The 26,212-nt window shown below is 36.6% G+C and overlaps 1 long non-coding RNA gene across 6 annotated transcripts in view; it reads left to right on the forward strand.

Moving 5' to 3' along the window:
* Positions 1-24,489, forward strand: part of LOC116452036 — a 116,597-nt gene extending 92,108 nt beyond the window's left edge. Inside the window, exons 2-7 of one of the 6 annotated variants that reach the window (XR_004243386.1) lie at positions 2,314-2,449; positions 5,871-5,927; positions 6,632-6,688; positions 8,795-9,623; positions 11,367-11,500; positions 24,267-24,489. This is a non-coding gene — a long non-coding RNA (uncharacterized LOC116452036). Of the gene's footprint in view, positions 1-2,313; positions 2,450-5,870; positions 5,928-6,631; positions 6,689-8,794; positions 11,501-24,266 lie in introns of all 6 variants that reach the window. The other 5 variants (XR_004243382.1, XR_004243388.1, XR_004243383.1 and 2 more) reach the window with 5 other exon arrangements.
* The last annotated feature ends 1,723 nt before the right edge of the window (positions 24,490-26,212 follow it).

Below are 26,212 nucleotides of genomic sequence, written 5' to 3' on the forward strand. Positions count from 1 at the left end.
CAAACATAGGTTTAGATGACTGTATAGTCAACACATTTGAAAGTGCATGATATAAGAAATTACGCTTTTTCTAATAGCAGAAAAGTTTCCTTAACCAAATACAGTGTATTATACACACTGTACATGATCAAATGAGCAAATAGGGAATATGATCCAAAAAGTGGGATGCCTGCTAGAAAAACAATCAGACATGAGAATAACACAAGGAACCAGTCTAGCTGTAGGGAAAAAAGGGTAAACAGTGTTTTGGGCAACAGTGACAGCTGAGGGGATTGTTACAGCTGTGTTCAGATTGGAAAAGTTTTCTTTATCATGTGATAAATTCACAAGTGAAATGTCCTAAAGCTTATGGCAACTTTGACTCTGTCTCATAAATGCACACTAACAATTAAAAGAGAATTTAGGGAACAAAATAGCACATTAGTTAATTAGCTGGGGGTGTTTTTCCCATCTTCCACAAATAGTAATCTCTGAGAGTTGCAAACTTCATTACTACATGCTATATTCACATTCTTAAGAGAGAGTGGTAGTGGATGCAATATACTTATATAGAACAAATAAATTGTGAGAAAATCACCGCCAGACATTCTGTGCAAAATAGATACACTGGTGGACTGGTGTGTTCAATAGGTCTTTTGAACATAGAATTAATTTCACTGCATAAATAGGTATGATGGTACAAAACAGAAATTCATTTTTGTCAGCCCAAATGCTCATTTAATAGTCCAAAAATAGCCTAATGAAAAAGGTTTTGAGTCAAATATTGCTTCCTTTAGATCTTCAGCACTAAATAATTATACATTTTAGAAATACCAAAGAAGTTAGTAATAAAAACTTGCTGATGTGAGTGGGAGCTCCTCTATTTGTTTGAAAAGACTCAAGACAACCAGATACTTAACATTTTTAAAGTGCGAGCTGCAGCTCCCACACACCTTCACTCCTTTGTGGGCAACATGCTTTTGAAGAACATTACCTTCACCTTCTTTCATCTTACAGATACCAGTTTTGTCTCCTCCACCCCCTCGACCCCACCTGCCATCTTCAATTTTTTTGTACTAAAAGGATCAGTTGTTTAAACCAATATTTTCTGTAATGTGTTTAAAGCTGTTAAAACCAAAATGTCCTAGTTCACTCCACGGCTCGCTAGTCATGCTTTTTATACTGTTAAGGTGAATCCACTGATGCAATGCCTGAAAGAGGTTGGAATGGCTCAAAACATTGTCATTGAGAAAGTATCCTGTCAAGCATTCACTTCATCGACCAAGATGTGGACAGACTTTGACAGATCTGCATAAAATTACGTTGGAAAGTATCTGCCCATTCTGTGCTGGAAGGAACTGCAGCTCAACAAGGTGTTAGGGATAAACACATGACTGCCAACAAAAGAGCTGCTGCTGTTGGACACCAAGAAGGCATAAGAAGAATGACAAGAGCTGTTGTTGAAATACAATTTACTGAAATATTCTGAAATTCAATATAAATTCTATTTAATTAAAAAGAGATAATTTGACAGTACAAGAAAGAGACGAGGTCGAGCACTACTTTCTGAGTATTTGTGAGGGTTTAGATCAGTGTTTTTCCATAATGATAACTTTTTGCCCTCTCATACTGTTTTAGGAAATAATTCAAACTACAAAATTACTTCTGAAGCTGCCATCCAAATTTTCTGGCTAGAAATATATATTGCCAGCTAACATTTTTCAGGTCCTTCCAAGCTTTTTCTCCCTTCTGATTGCTAGTATTGGAATATTTTTTCATTAAATGATTTTTTGTAACAGTAGAAATTGTTACTGTGTTGAGAAGGTAGAGGAAAGATAGGTAAGTAGATAGATAATAGTGCTGTTGGTTAAGGATATAAAGTGTTTGTGTCATGTCTTGGTTCCTGCTTCTCCATTTCTTGTTTCCTGCTTCTCTACAGCCAGAGACCGATTATTAATACTGCACAGGGAAAAGCTGCTGAATGTTTAAATCTACCCGATCTGATATGGAGACTTTAAAACTGGCCGTTTTAAACTCCAGCTAAATAGCAGTAAGCTGCCTTAGCTGTACAGTGGTACAACTGGGTTAATATCAGAAGACTTTAAACTCTTGCAGGCTTCTACACCTGTACCCAAGTATACAAGTGTCAGACTTCCTCAGCTGTTTTGAGTCTTCTTTGTTTAGGTTTGGGTTGATTTGTTGTTTGGCATTTGCTTGTTTTCCTTTCCTTTTTTTTTTTTTTTTTTTTTTTTTGGTGGCGGGAGAAATATCTGGCTTCTCTGGAATTTGTCGAAACAGAAATAGCACGATAAAGATTCCTCTTGTTTTCTGTAGTCAGGAGAGCTGCCAAAATGAGCTGACACAAGTACAGCACTCTCTTCTCCCTACATATGTCTTGGATCATGAGGCATAGCAGCATTTAAGCTTCAGAATGGTGCTTGAAGAGCATGCTTCACGGGGACACGAGCATGTAAGTAGGATGACTTAATTTTAGCGCATATGCATGCGTATCTTTCCTCCCTTGTGAGCAGTTTTTCATTAAAGGGAATGATTAGGTTCTTATTATTTATACATTGTTTTCCATCGCTTGGGGAGATTTTTCTGTAATATGCCTCACACTCTGAAGGATTGTAAAATAACTTTCTGTCCATTAAGTAATTGGCTTAATGCGAGAAACAGAGAATGAAAGAAGTCGTGTGTACAGGAGAGTCTCTGCTGATTTTTATTCTCTTTAAATTCAGACAACAATCTCTTCTGGCCTCGTTGTTGTTTAAAAGCTTTGAAGATTTTTGGCTGGAAAACAAAAGAAAAGCAGCAACAGGAAAAAAAGAAGCAGGCAGTATGTTTTAAGCTAATGGAGCACCCAAGGGAGCTTGTTCTAGAGAGACTCTCCATAAAGGCAGCAGCAGGGATGGGGAGAATCTCTGCCCATCTCCCCATATCCAGTTGGGTTTTCATGATAGATGGTTTGATGATAAGCTGAAGAAGGATGCTTTTGACCAATTATGTGGTATTAATTTTACATATGACCGTAAGGACTTGGATTTATTCCAAAGAAAATGGCAGAGTGCAGAATACTTTTTTTCTAAATTCAGAGCAGACACAATCTTACCACTTATTCATGTTCAGTAGCACCTAACTCCTGCAAACCAGTGGAATTTTATGTTGAGATAATAGTCAAAAGATTGCAAAATAGGAAACTAGCTCTTACTGAAAGAGGCATTTCTGCCATCGCCCTATCCTAATGTACCTCCCTTACTGTCCAAAGTGTCACTGAACATTGGGAAAATCCTACATAGGGGAGGTGTTATGCCACAGACAGCTCATGTCTTTGTGCAACTATCTTATTTCCACATTATACAGTATCTCCCTGGTCATGATATGAGTTCCAGTCATCAGCAATCACTTGCATGAAACATATTCAGTTTTTTCAATCAACTCATTGTGTCTTAATTGTATTAGGACCATAAATGCACTAAAATGTCTTGCAGAATTTTACCCCAGTATGTTCAATCTGGATGCCATATTTGAAGGTCCTTCTATATAGTAGTAATTAAAATGCCTTTACTACAAACAAAAAGACATTACAATATTGGCTCATGAACACTGGGAAAGAGCTCTAGAGTGTGCAAAATACAGAGTACAATGGGTTGTTGTTTCACGTGTTCTAAAAGAAAACAGGAAAACAGGATGTATTGACAATAAAAGTCATTTGGGAATTTTCCAATGGAATATTTTTATCTGCAAATGCAGATTTAATGGGGTTAAGGAACATGTCGTTTCAATGATAATTTCATCAAATACTCAGATACTCTCATTTACATTTAAAATGAATGTGATCTTAAGAAACAAAAACAAAGGTAATAATTTAGTCTTAGGAGTCTGCTTTCCATAAAATGTCATTAGAAATGGACTTCTAAAAAGGGTAAGTGAGAGCAACAGTTCAACATATGTGCTTTAAAGACCTCAGCATCTCTTTCCCAAGAGCAGAATAATTAACAAACCAGAGAAAAAAGCAAGGCTGGAGTCATAGTCAGAAGCCTTCAGTCCTCCTATGCAACAGGCAAGTATCCTAACCCCACTTAAGGGCTCAGTTCCATTCTGTTAGCTAGTTAGCTATTCAAATTATTTTACTGGATTAAGTTGTTAGACAACCATTTCCAGAACGGTTCAATAGGTTGCAGTTAAGTCAGTTACTTGCCAAATGAAAGGCTAAGGGTCAAGCCTTTAGTTTCAACAAGGAAAAGCAGTGTGACATCAGTAATTTTGGCTGGCTGTTCAAGCCTTTCACCTTCTGAAATGAATTTTGAAACCCTTTAATTTTCTGCTCAGTAGGAAAATATTGAAATTTGTAGAAAATATTTTTTTGTATCCTTGCTTACCTCTCCTTCCTACCCTTAGTGTTCACTAAGAAAATAATGTGAAAACTTAATACCTCCTATGTAGGGATAGAGCAGACTTAAGAAAGTTTATTTCTTTAGCTTGATAACTGCAAGTACAGTGCATGTCTCTGTATGTGTGTTTGTGTGTATGTGTGTATCTGTAGAACTGAAGCATGTAGGAACTGAAAGGATTATTTTCATTAACAGTTTCTCACATTTACTGTTCCTCACAAAACAACCAGACATTGAAATACCATGAAAAGAAAGAGTGGACCGAATAAAACTTCCATTGTGCTCAATAACAAAAAGTTTAGAGTAAGAATAGTCACAGGATAAAGTCATGTCAAAGAATGTAAGAGACACAATAGATGAAGTAGTGAATTGTACTGATAAGAAAAAATGAAATATTATTTTTCTTGTAGTAAGCAGGAAGCAAGACTGAGACCAAAATCTTGCATGTATTAAGACTCTGGAATAGATCCTTCCAGCTTTTGGAGACTAATTCTACCATTTAAAAGTCTAATTAAATTCTGAAATCCATAAAATATTAGAAAGTTAAAACCAGTAGCAAATTAGAGCCTGGAAAGTCTTCCAAAAGGGATCTCTGTGCTTTAAAAGAATTTAAAAAAAAATAGAATATAATGTTACACAGTGTGGAAATCTTTGATCTCTGTGTACAATGAGTGCAAGACACTGCCAGTGGACAATCTAGTCACTGTGTAACACTGCACAATTGTGGTCGCAGTGTCCGAGTGTCTGTGGGCACTACAAAATTATCTGTGAAATGCACAGAGAATCTTTAAAAGATTTTTCCAGACAAAAATTATTTCAATTCCTTAGATGAAAATTGGTTAATATGCTGAAAGTTAGCATCCTGTTCAAATTATATTTTTTTTTACCAGAGCAACTGTGCACGTTCTCATTACTCAAATAAAATGTCATCTCTTTTTAAAAGGCTCTTAAACTCTTGAGCACACTGATATTTCATGACAGCCAGTTCCACAGGTTAATTGCAAACCGTGCAAAAGTATATTGCTTTTCTAGTTCATCAGAACTTTTTGTTCTTGCATTGTTGGAGGATGAATAGAAGGAATAGAAGCTCCTTATTGACCTTCTGAATAACATTTGTTTTTTTAGCTGAATCAAATATATTTTCTCTGATGTGTTTGTTTGGGGGGTTTTTTTGCTGGGTTTTGTTTTGGTTTTGGTTTTTTTGTTTGTTTTTTTTTTTTTTAATTAAGCACACCAAATCATCTTGGTTTCTTCAGTCACTTGGAAATTGCATGTAGTCTGTAACCATCATCTGTCTTTGAATATATTTTATTTCTTCTAGAAACATAACACAGTGACCAAGATTCTGGTACCATTAAACTCAAATTCTTGACACTTCATCTCTAAGGCCAGATTTTTGCCAGTGGTGCAAGTAAGGAGACACTATTTGCTATTGCTGTTAAAGCATCTTCTAGGACTTCCTTTTGTCTCATCTCTTAGGCCTCTATTCCTTTTCAGGTGTAAGGTGTAATTGTCATTAAGCTTCACCACCTCTTTTAGGATATTTTAGAACCAGTAAGTACAAATAAGGTAAAAAATCCCCTCCACTAAATATTATTTTACAGTTCTCAAAATTTGCATGAGTTAATACTTGCTGCCCCAATATTAGTATATTTTTGTAAAGTTTTCTCTGTTTATTTGGGGACTGTGACCCCACCTTTTTTTTGGCCTTTCTTTTTTCACTCAGAAATGTGTTTAAAATGTTCCAAATATTTATGCCAACTTTTGTGGTACATCCTTTAGCCAAAGCAAAATTTGCCTAATTACCTAATGGTTGTTTTCATTAAAAACCTAATTCATGCTTAGAGGTCTCCACTTTAATATGCAAACATTTTTAAAATAATAATTTAATAATAAAATAATCTGTATTGTCAACTTTAACTGAAAATTCATGACATTTATTTTCAAATACTGAGTGGATTTGTACTCAGGTAATTATACAAACATGTGGCATTTAATTCTTTTTGGATAAGTGTACTAGCTTTGGCTGTGGCAGAGATAATTTTTTTCATAGTAGCTCCTATTACCAGGAGGAGTTTTGCCAGGTTGCTGTTGCTCAGGGTGGGTGTTGATCTACTGGTGGTGAGCAACTGATTTTTCTGCCCCTTGTTTCTTTCTGTTTTGTTTTGTCTTTTCCTCTTTTGAGTATTAAAACATCTTAACACAACCCATGAGTTTTCTCACTTTTGCCCTTCCTATTCTCTCTCATCTCACTGCAGAGGGAGAGAGATAGAAGCTGTGTGGTGTTTGTCTGCCTACAGGGTTAATCCACAAAGGTAAGTATTTCAGAAAACCCCATGAACATCAGACTTGTAAACAATAAGTTACAGGAAAAAAATGTGGGTGCACTGCCTATCACTTGTCAAGTGGGGTTGCTTCTTGTTTATGAAATTTTTAGCACCTTCAAGGCATTAGGCAATCCTCAGAATAACCTGATCAAATAACTGCTGCTTTTGTTTTACAGAAGGAAAGGAGGCAGCAAAGATTTTCAAGGGTGAATCAAAGCATCAATTATTACTGTATCTGAGTGTTAAATCTCTCTGAAATTTACTTTCTTTAAAGGATGGAGCTTAAGATCTGTCCTCAAAGCCTTAGCCATCCAATATTCACTAATAACTGGAATTTTGGGGCAACTGGCCTGCAAACCTGTCACGGGAGTTCTGATCTCATTGTCCTTGGTTGCATGATACTGCATGCCATCACAGTGACGTGGCTGCCATTTATCAAAAGACTTCTCAATTTCAAGTGGCTGTCCAGAGAGCTCCTGACTCACTGGAAAAGCAGTGAGTGTTACCTGGCCAGCCCATAACACTTCCTTCATCTTCATACCCACACCTCCTCCCACTCTTCTTTTTTCCCCCCTCTCTTCTTTTTTCCCCCCTCTCTTTTTGTCTTTCCTGCTCCTGAGTCTTAATTAGGATGAGCAGGTCATCAAAGCAAGTGTGGCAACAGCTGCATGTGTATCTATTTAGATAATTACTTAAAAAGCAGAGTCATGCCATGGGTGCTTTCTGTCTGTTTATAATGTATATATTGGCAAAATGTAACACTATTTTAAATAGCATAAGGTATAAATTCATACGAAAGTTAATAGTCAAAACTGCTGATTTTTTTCACAAGACTTTGCACACCACCACCAAGTTGCCAATTGTACTTTAAAGTAGGAACTGTGTAAGACTATCAGCTATTTGAGAAAATATCCTCTGAAATCAATAATCAGGTCCTGAAAAGCAAAGGCAGCATATTGACCTCAGGGTAAATCTTCACCTGATAACAATAGTCCCGTTACCACTGGCTGCAGCTCTGTTCAAAACTGATTGGGTAGTTCCTATACCAATGAGATGAATTCCACATATTTGTATCTTTCAGGAAGATATTTCGCATATAACTGAGCTATTGAGCCCTCTCCCTGCATTGTAGACAGCACATACAGTATTGAAAACATAACCTAGCATTCACATTCCAGAAGAAATTGTAGTAATGAAGTTTTCGGGAAAAATTGCAACTTAATTTATTTGGTATACTATAATGTATTCCGAGATCAAGAGATTTCCTGAGTAATTCATTATATAAGGAGCAGTCACCCAGAACCATATGAAGACAATTGGTTATGGATTTCTGGTAACTGAATTGCAATCTCAAAATTTTAAAAGTGCCTATAACACTAAAGTTATATTAGTCGGATCATATTAATTATTTGCACAGTGTTTTAACAACATAACCCCAATTCTCAAAAGGTTGCAAAAAGCTTACATTATTAAAGAATTGTATGAATTTAATGAAAAATGAGAAGCTAGAAAAAAAATTTGAATTACTTGATTTAATTAAAAGCAAAATCACAGGTAGGTTATGCATCTGAAACTTCTATTAGTTGAATATGTTGAATAATAGGACCATAAAACCTATGCAACTGCAATGCAAGCAATAAAATATGAGCATAAGTTTAGTGTTCACTGTTCTGTAGTAAAAATTATTGTTCGCCAAATACATACATGGTGGAAGGAAAGGAGTTCACTCTTCCAAGAAAGCATTCTGCTCATTGTCTGAAGCTTCTCATACTTCATAATGTCAGAGTGTATGTATATTGCACAGTTAGAACAGAGGATCGAGGACAAAATGGTCCAGGCTTAGCTGTGCCATTGGTATACTTCTCCAAATCAACTAAAAGTTTCTACAACCTGGCAATGATTTTTGGTGACCCATATACTAGGCAGAGTGGTGGAGAAAAAAAAAATGACAGCATGAGTCCTAGGGTCTTTTGTTAAGTTTTGAACTTGTTTTGGTAACTCAGCAGGAAATGCTTAAGTACTGTGAAAGGCAAGAGTGCTTATGTTGCACTCTTGCCACTACAATTTTAATGTATGAATTGTGACCTATTGCAGGACTACAAGAGAAGAAGGCAGATGGCCTCTGTTTAAGCTGTACCGGAGATGGGTGACTGAGCATGCACATCTTGATCATTCAGGAGCTGGACTTGTATGATCATCTAGACTGAGAATTTGACTGGATTGAAGTGTTTTGTCCCTATCCAGACAATCAAAGCTCAGGGAAAGGGTGATGTATATGACTCAACCACAAAAAGGAGCAGGAGTGGAGCTGAAGCTCGAATATGTAGAGACCCAAAAGATGGGAAGCAGTTCTGGGTCCTTCAGCTAACATAAGGACATTATGTATTTAAACATGGCATTTTGAAAAAGAACAGATTTCAGTTATTGAATCATCCTGTTCAGGTGGTGATGAAATGAAGGAATAGGATGGTCACATTCCCATGTTGTCCCACACAAAATGTATATGAAGAAACCAGTTCTCTTCCTCGGGTTATAGGGCTCTCTCATGACTACAGCAATTTTATTTAGGAAGTTCCAGCTAGACCTTATGCTGATGAAAAAATCTGGAGAAAAATATGTCTTCTGAAAAATTACTCACCCGATCCTTGATAGTCATACAACAGAGAAATACCATGTACAGTGATGGAGAACAATACAAAAGCAGATATGCTGATATTCATTCAATTTCCTTGAAGAGGGTTAAGATAATTATCTGCGAAGGGAAGAAGTGACTGTGAGGTTGAGTCATCAGTGTCAGCTCCTGAACAGACAGTGTGCCAAGACAGAATTCACCAGAAATATGTTGTACCATATTCACTTGAAAGCAGATCAAACAGGCTTGTTGCCTTTGAGGGTGATGGTGAATCTATTGTATCTAGAAAAGGTATGCTGCTGAGAAGCATTCTCAGAACTATTGAAGTTGGAATGGAATGACAAGAGTTAAAACCGACTTGATTATTTTTTGAATGATCCTTCTCATAAGGCTGAAAACCAGAATAATGTGGTTAATAAAACTAATTTGGTATATACATTTTTTAGGAAAACTACAGTGTGTTAAAGCAAGATGGTAAACAGCGCCCACTATTCCTAAACAACTGTCATTCACTGAATCTTTGTGAAGCAGATTCAGCTGAAAATGGTACCAAAGCTGTTGCTTGTGCTGGCATAGTGAAGACTGTTTACAGTTTGCTTTGTAGCATTCCAAAAAGCCAAGACACCCTGCAGCATCACACTGGAAATTCCCTTCAAGGGCTCTCTGGTGCAGGATAGACAGATTGTGTTAATGGTGACTGATCCTTCACAGCTTGTTTACCAGGCATCAACACAAATTTAGAAAAGCATTTAGAAAAATCTAAAATTAAAAATGACTAGGACATGGAATGAAGTAAATGAAGCTGTAACACAATACTCTTGCATGTACAGCATGCTGGTAGCCATTAACTGAAGGAACTGAATAATTCAAGAAAAACTGATGATGCAGAAGTGGAAATTTTGCAAAACTTGATATATGAACTGGAAATCATATGCAACAGTTTTCTGTTGAGTATTCTGAGCAATGATCAACCCAAAAAAAGAGGAAATAAGTTTCAGATTAACGCTATAGCTGACAGAGGAATCACAGCTTATTTCATTTACACATTAATTAACATCTTATATCAGTCCTTCTTAGACTGTCAGACAACCTTTTAGCTGTTTGTGGAAATATTTTGGGGTTTTCGAGAATATATGTTTAAGGCCTGTATTGGAATTTTACTTCTACAGAACAATTTGTATATGTTTGAGCTGAGTGAGGAAGTTCTTCACCTGCAGACAAGCAAAGTCAATTTTGAAGTGTGTTCTTATGTCTTTGCATGTAGTTACACTGTGTGGGATTTTAAAAAATAATTTATACAGATAACAGTATTTTTTCCTGCATTGACAGCCACAGTTGCATCACCTGAACAATGGCTGAGTAAATTCAAGATCATCAAAATCTTACACTTGCAAGTTAGTTCAGGACAGATTGCATTATACTAATAAAATATTTTTCATCAAGACTGACATAAAGACTGAAGTAAAAGATAGAATATATGGCCTGAATATTTCCTTTGCTCAGACAGCCGTGGAGACCAAAAAAGTGATGATGATAGTAGAGCACAAAGGCATATGGGATCATTTGGATTTTATCATGCTAAATGTGATATTATTAGGTGAATTTAGGGTCTATAATGTTGAAACTTTGAGACAAATGATGAACGTAGATGGGTCCAAACATGGCTGTGTCCTTGAAAATCTACAAAAGATTGACATAAAGAAAAGAGAATAAGGTTGGACTCACACAGGAAATAAATCAACTTTGGTAGTTTTTTTTAGTAGGAGCCGTAATGTAGACAAGGAAGGCGAGGGAAGTTTTCTGTGCATATACAATGGTGAAAATGCAGGAGGGGCTCTGCCACTCCAGGAAATTTGAAGAGCTTGGAAATATAAACCAAGATGTTTGTCTACTATTTTTTTGTTCCTTAAATTAGGATTCTAAGTACTTCTTGATTCCTTCCTTGTTACACTATTTCTTTTTACCTCCCATCATGTTCTTCCAATAATTTTACTTTTTAACTGGCTTATTTCAGTATTTTGGCCTTTGGACTAGGTTTGAGTCTTCTGGACATTTCGTCTGACCTGAGCCTGCTTCCATCTGTTGAATGCTTGAACATGTCTTGGCCAATCTGCATGCACACAGAGTACAACCCGTGCATCTCTGTGTGCATCCCAGCTCTGGGGCTGGTAGGTATCAGGCATGCTCCTCCTCATGCAATGCTTGCAAATTGTTGTTTCCATGGCTCATGACCCTCACGTATCATTTAAAAAACCCAAGTGGTTTGTTTGCTGGTAATATTCAGCAGGAGTGTCCTAACTTCCTTCTTGATTCTGTCTATAGCTTTTAGTGATTGCCTGGTTACTTTCACCATTTCTACTTTTTTTCCCAAAACCTCAAAGAAATGCAATCCTCATGCTTTTTGATTGAGAAATACATGAGTCGTATGATTTTTTCATCAACAAAGATGTTGTTGCCATGATGACCAATAGCACCCAGAAGCCCACTTGCACTGCATTTGGGACACATAATTACTTTTATTTGTCTTTCTTATACATAGATGCATCTTTGACACATGAATTCATTCTATTTATAGCTTCCTAGTCTTTATGATATTGGCATTACTCCTAGTTCCTTTGTAATAAAGATATATCAGAAGAAAACCTACTTCTCCTCCAGGAAACAGATTTCTGATTGACTGAGCTACAAGAGTCAGGTCTTTCATTTGATGAGCATTTTGATCTGCACACTTTCCATTCCACTTGAGTAGAGATACCCTTGAAGGCAAACAGAGAAGGTTCCCCTAGTAGGTGGTGGCAGCTGCAATTTCTAACTGGCTTTCAAAGTTGCTTTATGCTCTGGATCCTATTTAAACATCAACCAGTGAATGTTCTGCAGCAAAACCTGGGGTTCAGTCTTTTCCTCTACCAATAAAGATACTCATAATAAGTAAGGTAAAGACCCCTGTCCTTTAACTTGGCCTACTGCCTCATTCAGAGGCTTCCCTTAATTATCTCAGCCATGACCTGGCTTCCTGCTCAGAAGTCAAAAAACCACATCCTCACTGCAGGCCCTAATAATTCTGTGCCAAAATATTGTGTACAGAGAATAGATTGCAGTAAGGACTCATAGTCCTTTTTGTTGTTAAAGTATTGGGTACAGTCATAAGACATTGCTTATTTATTTGCCAATTTCTATGCATTCTGGTTAATATTCTTCATGACAGGTACCCCTTAGGTGTTTTTCTTAATCTACAGCCCCTTAGGTGTTTTTCTTAATCTACAGCTTAAACCATTGTTCCATTCCTGAAGCTGTGACTGGGGAAAAAACATTACTTTTCACTGCTGTCAAGGCTTTCTCTGGCAACTGAGGGCCTGGGACAGTGCTCGACATGGCAACAGAGCCACACATTAAAAAAAAAGGCAAAGGGAATTGAATAGCTCCTTAGTCAGACAGCATTATCTCTTCTGTGAGAAATATGACAGGTGATCTTGTAATTAAATACTATGTTATAGACAGAAGAGAGCTAAGTGAAAGCTTTGTACTCAGCTGAGAGCTGTAACTACCTTATTTGAAAAAATGTTTTTAATATAATTATGTGTGATACATTTTTTTGTGAATGACACATGAAATTAATCTATTAAATCCTCATTAATTCTTTAAAATGCATATACTGAAGAAAATTAAATATTTATTTTAGACTTGCAAAAACTTACCAGCCTACTTTTAAAAGCCACTAAAGACTTGTAGTTTTCAGTTAATAGGAAAGATGAACGGTCAATGCCCATCAGCTTTTCTTGTTTTCTATAAAAAAAAGCTATGTTTACATGGATAAGAAATGCCATAGTTTTTGGATGCTTCTAACTGACTGTAGATGTAGCCTAGAGCACTAGAGGAAATTACTCTGCCTGGAGATGAGTTAAAGTTTGCTTCGAAGACTAATCTAAATTTCACAACCAAATTGTCCATGGAACTGGTTAAAAAAAATCTCAGTGCAAATACCTATTTATTTAGCTAAAGTTATTGTGAGGCACAGAGCAATACAACTTGTGATCTTGTCCACTTCTAGTTATCCAGATGCAAAAGGCCTTGTAATGCAGAGAGAAAAACCACACTTGAACTCTTATCAAGTAGTTAATAAAAATATATATACTTCATAACATACATATATTTGTATCTATTTTACTGTGCAGTGGTTTCTGTTGTCAATTAAAGGATACTAAAAAATTGAATAATACATTTAAATCTCAGATAACTGAGACTTGTGCAGATCACCAAAATCTGCAACTTCCAATCTTTATAAGTTTGGCTGGAGACTAGTTAGGTTTATTATTCACAGCACGTGTTTCTTTATGAGTCCTCAATAATCAGAAATGCAATGACAGCAAATGCCTGGAACCCAACCCATAAATGATGATGAATATTCTTTCAGAGATGAGGTGCTGTTAATCTGAGAGGAGCTATCATGGGTTACAACCTGCCTATAAGCAATACCTCAGTTCCTTTTTGAGTTTATGTGTAGTGATTTCCAGATGAAATTATTTAGATTACAATATCTAATTTTAATCTATTTGATTTTATGAATTTGAGATTCTTATTTTTCAGTGCATGAAGATAGCTGTGTTTTAGAGCATACAGCTCAACATTTCACATTAAGGCTAACATCTTTTTTACCTTAAACACAAACCTAAAATGGTCTCTCAGGGTTTGCTTAGCAGTGATGACAGAAAGCCAGTAGTTAGGCTAGTGATTTTCTGCTTGAGGCAGTGCAAGCACTTGTCAGTGAAATGTTCTAAGGGGACCTTTTCACAACCTGACTCCACTGGTTCACAGGCTCTCACAGGCGCAAGGCCAACTCTCCACCATTTGATCATGAGCTTACAGTGCGTGTGACTGGGGAAAAAATTCAAAGAGCTCTTTCAGTGAACATTTGGGTCAGAACTTTTATTATATAAATAGGCACCTGCTGCACAGAGCTGTGGCAGTGAGCATGTAGGCATATGCTGCTATTCCAGCATCTCTTCTAGGGGAATCTCTGATCTGGCCCCACTTCATGGAAGACACTGCCACTATTTTAAACTTTACATGCTTCTTTCTTCCTCCTAAACAAGTTTAGTCAACTTTTTCTTCCTAGAGCTGGAACATCTAATACAAATTACAAAGGCAAAGATCCTGCAAACCCTTTGGTGAAAATGACGGCAGCATTCCAGGTAAATATTTAAAAGACAGAAATATAATGAAAAACTTCAGACATTTCTATTCACACTTGACTCATTTCTTTGCTGTGCATAAGGTCTTGCCACATTGCAGCTTGTGTTGGTGTTTACAGCCTACCCTGTCAGGGTTTATTTTAATTCTCCATAATTCATGGACAATTGACCAGACAGGTAATAATGTGACATTATTTAGTGAATACTATTGAGAAATACTTCAATTTGTGTATTATTGATTCAATCAAAAATTTTGACTCTTTATAATGACTATGGTCAGTTGAATCAAGATTGCTAGTGGGGAAATGCATGACCATTAGTATCCAAAAATGTCTGCAGAATGTTTTAAAGTATTTTACCATGCCTATAAAGTAACCATTATTCTAGAATAATTAATTTGGTCCTGAACCACTGAACAACAATCAGAGATGTAAAACAGGCAAAGTAAAGGGCCATTTAGCAAATTAATGTTTCCTGCTTCTCTTCAGGATTTAACTCCCTGAAATCTAGTGCACATGAAAAATCTAGCAGAAAATTTAGTCTGTCCATGCTCCATCACTAACAGAGCATCTTCCTCAGGGACACTTCTTGGCTACCTCTCTCTATTGTGTCCTCATCATGTCCAGGTGAGCACACCCATGAGTCTGCATGAGCAGACTTTAATTCAGAATTAGCTTTGCAAGATAGAGGCATGGCAGCATGTTGTACTTTGCAATGCTGTACTTCTTTTGGCTTGGCACATCCATGGGGAAGAGTAACACTTCAGACAAACATGTCTCTGGATATGAAGATAGAGTTAACAAATTAATCATTGCCTGCTCTCCATTTGATCATTTTAGGGGCTGTGGTTTTTATTTAACTTGGATATCCTCCATTCAATGAAATGGAGAGTCATGGGTTCATATTTTTCAGTTTTCTTAACAAAGATATAAAGATACTTGAGACTGATGCTGCCTGAGACCTATGCAGCAGCAGCACCCCTCCAGAGCTAAACCTGGATCACGGTTTCTGATTTTCTAGGGCTGATTTCGTTATTCAAAGCTGGGGACTGAGCACTTTGGCCCATAACCACCATTGCTGCTCCCACACTTTTTGAAGCCATTTCTGATGCCCTCCACACAAACTCACAAAGCCTGACTTTGCTGTATCCCCACCTTACTAAGTAAACAAGTGTCTCCCACTCAGCTGCCCTTTAATCAGCAGGCAGATAGAGACTAAAGGTGTGAATTCTTTTTAATCAAGAGCCAGGATATCAGGAAGCAGTTAATAATCAAAAACCCATCAGTTAGCAAGCAGGTAACAAAAACTGCTCACCAGAGGTACCCCTAGAAACTACCAAAAGCAGCTAAAATTCTCACAAGGAAATCTATTTTATTAACAGCCATCAGGCTAAAGCAGTTTCATTACATTTAAGAAATAACTCAGTCCTTAGTTCAAATATAGCAATAGGAAAGAGATGCACAGAAGTAACAATATATATATTTTATTGAAGAAGAGAATAAATTCAGGAGTATATTGAAGAAGAGAATAAATTCAGGAGTAATCAATGTATCATGTATGCTCAGCTAACCTTTTTCTACTCCAGAACAATCACCAGTAAGAACAGAAAAACATCACATGATGAAGTACATTAGTGAAATTTATAACTGGCTTCTTCAGCAAAGTGCAGCTTGACCTTGCACTAACCTTGAAATCTTGAGAGCAGGAGCAAACTCATTAAACTATGAACAGCTTGCGTAATATTTAAGTAGCAAATATTCCCATGAAAATTAATTGAAGTATGAGGATTATGAACACAGTTACATATTTTTAGTTTTGCCAAAGGTAAATGGGAGACTTCTTCTGACTATTCACACAAAAGGCAGGAGGAAAAGAACAGTAATCTCCCTAACATACTTACATTTGACTAAAGATTTTAAAAAGAAAAACCATCTTTGTAGGTCAGATTTCCAGAGATGTGTGTACCAGTATCAAGTTCCTTGTGTGGATTTATTTTTGCACCTTGGTATTTTTGTACATATATGCTGCTCTAGACCTGTTGTGTGTGCAGTCTTCACAACAGCATGCAAAGGTACAGAAATGCTGACTAGCCATGAGCCCTAGATGACATTCATGCAGCCCATGGGCACTAGATAGCAGCAGCTTTGAAAACAGTCTCTGATGATTCTGAGGTTCTTGACAGACTAGCTAGTAAATACTAAATCACTGTGTGTTTTTAGTAATCTCATATAAACCAAAAAATATTGCATCAATATAAAACTGCAGTAAAGCACTGGCTAATTAAACCCTTTGAATGATTAAGCCGTATTTATAGATCTTCCAACTCAAACAGATCATACCTGGAAGATCAATACAAGTGTTAAATAAGTCATTAGCCTCTTCAAAGATTGCACACAAGGTCAGTGAATTGTGATGGTGGAACATTTTAATTAGCTGAACACTTGACCTATGAGAAGAGAACCAAGAACAATTCACTTGGGTGGAGAAGCTCTGCATGTCTGAAAAACATCACATTATCTTTCTAGACCTTGATTTCTCAATCAATAAAATGGAAGCAATAATTCTGTAACACAAAAAACTCCACTGAAGTTAAGTAATAGCACATGTTTGTAATGTTGTTATAGCACATACTAAATGTGTTATTAAGGTTATATTTTGTTCTCGCATTATTACACCAAGAATTTATTTTACAACTATCCTCACCTTACAGTATACTATGGTTAAAAGAAATACTAGGAAAAAAAAAGAATTATGTTACTGCTCAAGTGAACCTGGCACACTTCCAAAAGTTGATGAGAATTTTTTTTCAGATCCTTCCTGGAGTTTTTTAGGGTCTCAAATCTTGCCGTCGCTTCCTACCTGTTTCACATTCAACATGACAATATTGTTTATCATTTATTTGGCATTGATGGTGAATGATAAATCTCTGTGATAAGATATATGGCCTTTTATTCATAAGAAAAACAAATCCAACTCTGAAAAAAGAAACTGAAATCTTTGCAGCCCAGGACAGTATCCTCAGTGGGAATGTTTCACTGATATTTAAACCTGAATTGGAGGTACCTTCTCCAGTTCATTGGTTCTAGAATATCTGTCATCTATCTTCTAAAACTTATAACAAAAAGTCTAATTGCATTTTCAACTTCATTATTGGACCCCTGACTTTAAATTATCGAGGTGGAACCATTCCTCACTTCACGCATGGGATGTAACATCTGTTAGAAGATGACATCAAACATGCCTTCTGTATCATGGATTAGGCTTGATCAGCTCTTTGATTTTCTTATTTCAAACCCTAGAGCTATTATATTAACAAAATCTAGCTTTTGTGCTTTTCTGTCACTGCCTGATTTTTCTTAAATTTTCTATAATATGGTTTGTTGAGAGAAAAGCTTAGCTAACCATTCATACTTGAATTGAGAATTCAGCGTGATTGCCCTGTGAGTGTGTGCCTGGAGGGAAGCAAAAATAAGGTTTCTACATGGAAAGATGAAGTGATTGAATTCAGTGCCTGAGGCCACAAACCTCATTTTCATGACTGTTAATACGTAGAACTAACTGAAAGTGAACTTGTGAGCTAGTGCATGCTTTTTCTCTTGTTCCATAAAAACTAACATTATACGTTCTACCTGGGAGATTTATTTTTGCTATTGCAAAAAAGAATGTCACTGATCTAAGCCTACAGTCTGGAACATGATCAAATGATCTACTGCTACAAGAAGCTACTGAACCACTAGTTTGAAATTTTATCTAATGTACTTCTCAATGCCATGGATATCTGTTAAGGGCACGTTGCTCAGACCCTTGAAGTACTGTTTGGGATCCCAGCACTAATGGCACAATGGTTGAGGACGTTCGTAGACCCAAAGAGTAATTGTATGTGGTCTCATCATGAACATAGCTCAAAATTGTGTTCTGCCGTGATATTGTCACAGTAAGTCCTGTTATGGATGAACCTCTGTAAATATTAAGTTAGAGATAATCATTGTCAGGGCATTCAAGCACCATTGAATTGTATAGAGTTCTCACTTATAGACTTTGATTTTGAAGTATTTCTAATAAGTAATGTAAACTCCAAGCTCCTGCTAGTGATACTTACCACACACAAAAAAGTTTATCACATGTTGTTTGATGACGCATCAGTGCTTTGTTCAAAAATTGAATCTACCTCTGCCTTTCAAAAGAGGTTGGCCACATCACAACAGTGATCCCATTTTTCCAGGCTTCAGTATGTAACTGGTGACTGACCTCTGGGCTCAAGTTTCTTTTGTGAGTCAGTTTGACAATGGGCTCTTAACAACACAGTGGGAGGTCTTCAATGAGACAGTTTCCTAGACACTCCTACATCAATAGGTGTCATCTTCTCAAGTCCTGACTATAAAACATGATAGATGTCATGAGCAATAATAGATCACGCAGGCCTGAGCCATGGCAGCATGTCAAGTGACTTGAACAAGATACAGCTAAAAGTAAATATGTGCTCAACAATGCTCAAAAGCTTTCTTGTTTTGTCACTTTCTAAGAAACATAGGAAGGAAAAAAGCCTTTATCTACTGGTCCAAATGAGCTGAGAACTTGTAGAGCAAAACCTAGCTATTTTGATTTGTATTTGGAAATTTCAAGAATTGTTGGTTTCAGGGAGATCGATTTGTCATGTCTAGGGGCCCAGGAGAGCTATGATTCATTTAGAATAGGAAACATTGCCTACTTTTAAAATATCTCTTAAGCATCACCTCATTACCACAGATCTCTGCCAATGGAGAAGATTGTTTGGCCTTGTTTTGTTTTTTGCCTTCTGTGTTGCTGCAGTGATAGGGTAGTCCAGAAGTTAACAAAAGTTAATTTCTCCACCTCCAGGGAGGTTTTGGGCTCACCATCTCTGAAAACATTCAAGAGGTATCTAGATGTCGCACTTGGGGATATGGTTTAGGGGTGCTTATGTTGACACTGATTTGATGGTTGGACTAAATGATCTTGAAGGTCTCTTCCAACCTTGATGATTCTGTCGTAAGTACCTACAAAAGAAGAAAATGTGAGTGATAACCTACAGACAGTTCAGTAATGAAACCTGTTTGTGCCAGTGTATTCCCACCTTGATTCTACAATCCTATTTTTAAATTATCCATCTGTTGTGGAACTATTGTGTTTACAAACTAGTGGAGAAGTGATAATTTTATATCAGCAAGTAATATGAGTCTCTGTCAGTGCACACAGCAGATCATAGATAGGAAGCACCACTGGAAGAATGGTGTTGTTCTGCAGCAGCCAGTTTTCATTTACAAATACTGAGAAGTAAAGCAGAGGAATTTTTGTACTTAAAAAAAATAACCTTCAAAAAATCATATCATACTATTGGTTCTGTTTTCTTTTATCTGAAAACAAAGTTTATCAAAACTAGGATTTTACCTCATTGCACTCAGTACAAATCCTGTCGTATGATCATGGCAGCTGTTCTACCATCACTATGGAGAAGTCTCATCTAGTTTAGCAGCTGATTTTAATCTCAACATGAAGTATGGATTAATAAGTGACTTATGGAATGGAATGATTGACACACCAAGCAATATGGTATTAGAAAGTGGGATTTGAAAGCATTATTAAAGAATGCAATGAATAAGTGTGAGCATGATGATTAATAGTATAATGTAGCAGAGGAGAAAAAAAATAGTAGGAAGGGAAAACCCTGACCGGATTCTCAGCTGGTGTACACTGCCCAAACCCAAAGGAAATTAGGGAAGCTCTGACAGTTTATGGCAGCCAGGAATCTGGCCCCAGGAGAAACAAACTGAAATTAGGAAAAAAATTAAACTTTAGCTAAATGTCTGAAGAAGAATCCTGACAGCATTAGCCCTTTAACTGAGAAACAGTCTCCAATGGGAAATGCTGAATATTTGGAATTAGATTAGGCAAAGCATTGAAAAAATATACCATGGGGACAAATTTGTATTGGAGGGGAGATGAATTAGACAGCCAAATAGGTAATTTTCACACATTCTATTAATTAATTAAAACTGATTGTATAAAGAAAAGAAAGAGCTCAGCTTTTGACAATATAATTGTTCACTGGCCCTGAGACAGTGTTTAGTGGGTGTCATACCCAGAGAGAAACATTCCATTGCTCAGGATATGGCATATATCTTCTTCAGCTGGATGTAATATTTATTATGAATAGCTTTTTTTTTTTTTTTCTGCATATAATGGGAAATAATGAGAATTCAAAGGCATTAAATGGGGATGTTTCTGTGGGTGTCAATGGGATTTGAAAGTTGGCCATGAAATAGATAATTTTTTGTTTCCCTATGATGGTGTTGTCATACTGTCAGGCATGAGAAACAGAAGGCATGCTCATCTTAAGTTGTAACTGAGAATGTCCCTTCTTTAAATTAAAAAGGGAAGTCTAGACTTTAAATGAGAAAAATACAACATCAGGCTCCAAAAAGCCACTTTCATTTTCATATAAATATGTAACCATCATTTGTTTAACTCACACCAAGCTATCAAATTTTGTGGTGGGCTATAAACTTGTTGAGTCATTAGCCTGGCTGCTTAATGGAGAAAAACTAAATTTCTGTTCCTGCATAATGACACTTATTCACTGTAGACATTTGCATCACTTGGAAGCGATAAAGCCTCATCCTTCATAATGAAGTTCTGAGCTGACAAAGAGGGAAATATAGTGTTGTGGGACAACTATGAATATAAAACAAGCTTAATAAAGAAGTAGTGACAAATTATATTATGCAAAATGCAATGCAATAAAGAATGTTACTAACTCATTGGAAATGTCATAAATAATCTAAATAGTTTTTAACTGTCAAAGCCTTGAAAAATATATTCCTTAAAAAAATGAGGTAGAGAATAGATGCCAGTTTAATTGCCACCATATTTTGACAAGCATGGAGAACCTTGTACACAGTTTATTTGCTAAATTTAGCTCACTTGCCTAGGATGAAATTATGGGGGGAGCAATACTACTCTGCTTTTTCAACTCAGTGATGCCCCATCAAAAACAAACTACCTCAGCCATTTTTAAGTATTGATGTTTTCCATTTCAGATCAACATTTACAGTTTGCATTACAATCTCAGGACAACTGATCCTTATAATTCAAAGAGAATTTCTAATGTGTATGTTCAGTAAAATCATGTACTGCCTTCTTAAAACCAGCATTCTTTTTGAACAAGTAAATACACTGTCTGCTATATCTCTGTGGGTCAGCAAGTATGTGAAATCCCGCTAGGACAGGTCCTTGTAACATAAAAGTCTTTGTCCAATTTGTGTGTCCAAATTACTCACTTTCCACTCTTCCAAAAATTTCATTTTACAGAAAGAAAAAAGACACTAGCATTTCAAGAATTGCTGGCAGCTCAAATAATAATGACTTAGATTCTATTTCTGCTGAAGTTTCATTGATTCCAATAGCCCCAGTGACTTGAATAGAAGCAGCTTTGAGGCTTGCATAACCAGAAGCATTTCTATTCATGAAAACACTTGCAAAATTAACTGCTAGTGTGATCAGATCTTCACTTCAATGGAGATTTCCCTGCTGACATAGGCACTTGTTTAATTATATGCTGCTCATACTTTCAATGTAAAATGTTCAAGATGCTTGTACCAGTTACTATGTATTCTAGAGTATGAGGCTGGTAGCGACAAATAATACATTTAATGTACTGCTAAGAGATCTGCAGAAAATCATATTGCCTTGAAAATGCAAAACTTGACACGTTTTGTTAAAGATTTTGATTTATTAATTTTTTATATGAATGACAGGAATCAAAAGTTGGAAATCCTACTTTGTCTTTTAGAAGTGAGACATTTTCTCCTGGGGCAAATGTACTTTAAATTTGCCTTTTGTTTTTCAGAGAAAATAGTACTTGTATCTTTACACAAACACAGAGGAGTTTCGTCCTAGATAAATACACATAAGCAATCTGAGCTATTTTCGAAGTATTTTCAAAGGAATGTGGGGATTTTTACCCTTTGGTTGTAATTATAGTCAACAGTTCAGTGCTTCATTTCAGAAACACAAAACTCAAAGTAAGCAGGTTGCTTTTAACATGCTCGTGAGCCTAGTGTAACTTTTTCTTTTACCCTTTCACAGTTGGGACTGGCTATACAATATTTTCCATTATGCAAGAGGATTTGGAGTCACTCCGTCTGCTATGCTCTCTTTGGTCATGTCCAATAACTGATGTTTCCAATAACTCATTTGAATTTCCAGCTCTCCTGGGCAAGGCACCAGTCATTGTGATTATCTCTAAGGCTTGTAAATCTTCTCTTATTTTGAAAGTGCTTCATTTAGCACATTTAAGGCACAAATAAGCATTTACAAAACAAAAATTAAGTGATTTTTAAGCCTGAAATGTGACTGCAGAGATTCCATCAGAGAAGAAGAGGATCCAAATTGGCCGCAATTTGGCTGCTGGCAAATGAGGAAAACTTTCCTGCCCTGCTGTTTTTTGTCTCTTAATAATATGAAGATGAACCGAGTGTTTGCTAGATTTTTGTAATTCATTTTATAACATCAAATTTCACTTCTATCTAGGGACTCTCCATCCATCCAATGCCAAAAAAGCAAACTACTCCAATCTGATAAGAGCTATGCTAGAGAACAGAAGGATTAATTGCATTTTTCCCGGATCATACTCTTTGACCTTTTGTGGAGGCCATAATCAGCACAGTCTGCAGACACACTCCATGGCCAAATAGGATACATGACAGTATTTAGATGGCTGTAAAATCATCTTTCATAGCTGTTGCCTGGTCAAGCATCTATCATAAAACTTTAAATGAGAAAAAAAGCTTGAAGACACTTCCCAAAATGCCAAATGAAGGGAAAGGAGATTAGCTGTGCCAAACTACCCTGTCATTTACTAGACATGCAGGACAAGATCTGCTTGATCTAAGTCGAATGTGTGAGACTGGTTGCCTACAGGCACAAAAGACTTCTGTCACTCTTTGCAGGTCACAGTTTTTACTCTTGCCTTTTGACGTTGTATAATTCACCGGTGGAAAGAGCAACAGATTGAGAGAGTGGCAAGCCATTTAGTTAAGAGCACTCAGACATTGCAGGTTAGCACTGATTCAGGAGATGGCTTCAGTACAGGATCCACACTGACCCTCAGAAACTTTTCCTTACTCAATTCTGATTGTCTTCCCACAAAGAGATTTTAATCTGTTGAATGGATATTTTTGGCAGAAATAAGTTAAATTTCTAGATGCCAGAAGAGGCAGCTCCAAAAATGTAGTTAAGAAGAGGCCTGGTTTGCTTTTCCTTAACTCACTCTACTCTTGCCTGTGCTGCAGAGATCTCCCAGTCTGGCTTATTTCAGGACTTCAGGGTCAGTGAACCACAGCTGTAGAAGCTGATACCAAGCGTCTTGTGCCAGAAATTTTGGTATATTTTTATTATTTTTATTTCCTACTTTTTGTGCATCATAGAGGTTATTGGTTAGAGACTGAAATATTGGAGAGTCTCCTTGTAGCTGGGAATACTTTGTGCTCATAGGTTCTAGGGGACCTGTCTCAAATTTCCTTCTCAATCCTGAAGTTGCCTTGGATCCCTTCAAAATGGAAACAAGAGTAAGAATATCAGTGTGACTGCCAGAGTCTCTCATTATTCAGCAAGAAAATAATTTTTGGAAACCAGTCATCTGAAGAGGTCTTCTTTTTGCCTGCATTAACCTTTATGTCATATTAATATCACATCATTCATTATGTTATATAATTTGTTTGTTTTTCAGTCATCTGGAAAGGCCTATGGTGATGTTCCTCTATCCCAGAATGATGAAAGTACAAACTGTACCAACTGTGCTGGCAAGAAGGTGTCAGTTTTGTGTTTCTAGGAACACTCTGGACGTAAGCCTTTATATCTGCTGATCATCCTCATCTCCCATTTCATTTTGTAATTTACTGTCTCTTTACAGAATGTTTAATCTATATAAAGGCACAGATTTTATGCCAGCATTTGACATGTCAGTCTTTTTTTTATGCCTCTTCTTTTCTCTCAGTCTAAAATCTACTTGATTTGGCTTTTCTCTGTATAATGAATATATTTTCACAAATTGGAAAAAAAAAACACTAAAAAGACTAATTTCTGAATAAATCCTGCTGTGAGAAGGAAGTTATATTCATTTGAGCATTACTTGGTGATAGCCATCAGTTTGGTTATAAGAGGACCCTCTCAGTGTACAACACCAATTCAAGGCTGTTTTTCTTTGAATAAGCACTGAAGTAGATCTCACTGGGTTCTGTGCATTGCTTCTATCCTTCAGTTATGATTAGAAAGACAGTAGTAATTTATACTGCTGTGACTGCTATTCAAGTGCACAGATTATCTTCACTTCTCTCCGGATCAATGTACATAATGGCTCTTCTCTTTGACTGAGCTTCTGGACTGCAGTTCTGTTGCCCACATGTCATACTAAAACAGTAAACCCATAATGTCTGTGGGTAACCTTGTTATTCCATGTCCTCAATATAATGAATTCAGAGGAGAAAATAAACAATGAAGAAACATGCCTGCATGTACACACTGTGGTACTTCTCCCTGGGCTGATAAGTAGCATCTGCTTAGCTCAAGCACCCTTAAGTCTCTTGATGAGTGAGAGAAGACTGCAGCACCTCCTTCACTTGGGCTTGCCTTGTCAAGAGCTGTGGATAATACACTTGGGCTATCCCCACAACACCAACATAACTTGAGCCTACCATCCATTGGCAATAGACTGATGAACATCACAGGATTAAGTAAATAAAACGTAGATGTGAAGTGCATATGTAAGGCTTCATTAACAACACTCACACACTCCTTTAGGATAGGCTTGTATAAACAATGCCTTCACAAGCTTATAGAACCAGATTATGCCAAAAAAGAAGACAAAAAACTGACTTATAGTTCAAGTTTAAAGAAAAAGAAAAAAAAGCAGAAGTTGTATCTCCTTCCTTTTTCCTCAGACTATATGCCAGTGGATCCTTTCATCCCTCTATGTCTTAATGCAATCTGCCGTAGTATGTCTTGGTATTATTGCTAATTTTTATGCACTGTACAGGTGATATTTTACTATTTCTCATGTTCATGTTCATGACTTCAGACATAACCTGTGAAATGTAGAATAGCCAGGTTAGTCAGCATGTTACAATTCAGGTGCTACAGTTTTTGCAAAAGAATATGCAATCAAAGAGCATCAACAAAGCATAATTGACATCACCCATTGCATCTCATTGAATGCAGAATTATACTCTGATTGATGCACAGTGATGTGCAATCACTTGTAATTGATTGGAATTCACTCTGTATAGAATGACACGTTGAGTAGCTGTTACTGAGAAATAATGACTGGTTAAAGCAAAGAGGATGGGCTTCAGCCAGTCCATATATTCTGGACTTCTTGTCTCCTTCAAAAATTTATGAACATCTTAGTTTACATCTTATTGTTTCTGCACACTGGACTTCAAAAGTTGTATACCAGCCTTGTTTTCAAAATTTAAAAATTCATTACATAGAAGTTTATTATATCTTGATGTTGGTAAGTGAACAAGATAGGTGAGATGTTGTTCTAAATGCTTTGAATCTTGAATAGTCAGAGAGCATAAAATATTGATGCCTGTCCTTAGAAAAACCTTTTTGGTGTGTTCACAATAAATAAGGCAGGATTTTCTGATAGGTAGAGTATATTTACATAATTATTTT

Source organism: Corvus moneduloides, chromosome 1 (genome assembly GCF_009650955.1).
Source record: "Corvus moneduloides isolate bCorMon1 chromosome 1, bCorMon1.pri, whole genome shotgun sequence".
NCBI lineage: Eukaryota > Metazoa > Chordata > Aves > Passeriformes > Corvidae > Corvus > Corvus moneduloides.